Source organism: Rana temporaria, chromosome 4 (genome assembly GCF_905171775.1).
Source record: "Rana temporaria chromosome 4, aRanTem1.1, whole genome shotgun sequence".
Taxonomy (NCBI): domain Eukaryota; kingdom Metazoa; phylum Chordata; class Amphibia; order Anura; family Ranidae; genus Rana; species Rana temporaria.
Window position 1 is genome coordinate 235,761,682 of NC_053492.1, and position 2,161 is coordinate 235,763,842.

At 34.2% G+C, this 2,161-nt stretch overlaps 1 protein-coding gene across 3 annotated transcripts in view; it reads right to left on the reverse strand.

Moving 5' to 3' along the window:
• Window positions 1–1,398: 1,398 nt before the first annotated feature.
• The window catches only part of TENT5A (terminal nucleotidyltransferase 5A), a 3,699-nt gene continuing 2,936 nt past the window's right edge, over window positions 1,399–2,161 (reverse strand). For all 3 annotated transcript variants that reach the window (XM_040350009.1, XM_040350012.1, XM_040350011.1), the window contains exon 3: window positions 1,399–2,161. This exon is cut by the window's right edge and continues 890 nt beyond it. The gene's annotated coding sequence lies outside the window, so the exon portion shown is untranslated.

Below are 2,161 nucleotides of genomic sequence, written 5' to 3' on the forward strand. Positions count from 1 at the left end.
GTTTACTATCAAGGTATTTTAAGCTACAGTGATTTACAGTCTTCTAAAGGCCTAGCACAAATGTGTCAGCATAGTTCTAATTTTAAAATGTAAGCTCCAGGAAGCTGGCGAAACAATAAATTAATCCAGATACTGAATCTTTCAGCCAAGTCTCTACACATCAGATGGATGCAGCAGACTGTGCAAAGCAAATCACAGGGCAAGGCTCTTTTTTTTTTTGCAGATAATTAATCAAACAGGAGTAAACAAAAAGGGGTGTTGCCTCACCGCTGTGGGATGAGCACGATATGCAATTTATCATAAAAGTTTAACTCTGCCCCTTCCTTTGTCACAGCGAGATCAATGTAGTATTGCTATAGGAAAAAAAAATAATAATCAAAGAAAATAATACAAACCCATCCTCCTTTTGCCTAGGGGGTAACAAAAGAAGCATATTATACAAGATCCAATCCACCCCCATGATAAAACAGGGCATCTATCATCAAAAAGGGTAGCAGACAACATTTTGGTATTACACTTGTTTTTGGAGGATAAAACAGCAGAAAAATATGTTGGATTGCAATTTGATTTTTTTTTTTTTAAATAAGGTTACAGTACTAAAATAAAATGCAGAATTAACATCTCAGTTAAAAATATTTGGTATAATTAATAAAAAAAAAAAATACTGAACTAAAGTAAACGTGCAATTCAGCTTCATTTCACATTAAACACCTCTAGTGGTCCTACGATGCATTCATTAAAACAAACCTAGCATTATGGAGCTCCACTTGGAATTTGGTACAAGAGGATTTGAAAGAAGATGGAGTTTTTTTAATTATTCAAAAGTTTAGAGTTGTTTGCTCACTTGATGAGGTTTACAACATGTGCTTATTATCATTTTTAAATTTAAAAGGTGTACATGTATGTTTCTATAAATATATATATATATATATATATATATATATATATATATATATATATATATATATAGTATAGAGACACAGAGTTTGAGCTGGTGGGATGTACTGCAATAAAAAAAAAACTAATTTATATTTCTGTTCCACAGACTAATCTTTGTTCTTAAAAAGAGGAAGATTGAAAATATCACTCAGAAGTGTTGATTTCACAGAGTTTCCAGGTACAGGCTTTTGCAAGGTTCTGCCATTGTAGCTCTTGTGTCAAGACTGTTGAACACACAGTTCCTTACAGAAAGATTTTCTAAGTGCTACATTTATCTAAAACCATATTTCAGTACACCTTTGTGCCTTTGGAAAACACACACACACACACACACACACACACATTGTGTGAATATGCAAACCTTTCACAAATAATGAAGTCTTTACAACTGTTTGCCAGGGGAAAAAAATATGGCATTCACTGCACTGTTTATCACAAGTTCAAGATTTAGTTTATAGGTTTTTTTTTTTTCCTTTTCTACTAGAATCCCTGAAAAAAGAAAAAAAAAATGTGCGGTTCAATCACAAAAAGATATGTTCTCTTAATTTTCTGAAGGCAACAGGCACTTTGATACAGTAAATAAACAGGTACACAAATAGGATCTCTTCTCCAACTCTTTCGTTTTGGGTCTGTTTAAGAAATCTTTGGTCCTTAAGCATTAGATTTGCTACTAACTCTCCTATGCATTGTCACATTTTGTAAAAACGTGATTGATGCAAAACATGTTGGAAAGATAATCTAGCATCTTTCGCTGAATGGCAATCTTCGGAACTGTACCACCCTACCGCAGTTCACTAGAAGGAAGTTATGTCTGGTAAAAAGCATTCTATGCAAGCAGCCAGGTTATACATTCTAAACGACTCAAGATCAAACGCTGTAAAACCAAAAAAATGGTCATTCTAATATATCCAATGCGTTTTTTTTTTTCCCTTCGCGCTTTGCTACAGATAATTGAAATTCTGAAGGAAAAGTTCAGTCTATACGCCCTTTTGCAAAATCCATTTTTACTAGCCAACCTCTTCCTATTCAAATGTTACGTGAGCAGGAACTGCCGACCTGTCCTTACATTAAGCATTCCTTTACTGCATACAGCAGAAGGCTCTCTTAACTTTAATTGACAGGCTGCTTTGTGCTCTGGGGTTGAAACCCAATGAATTAGGTGCTTATCATTTTGATCGTGCTCTCATGAATTCTCTATATGAACCACAAGCTTCACAAAGAC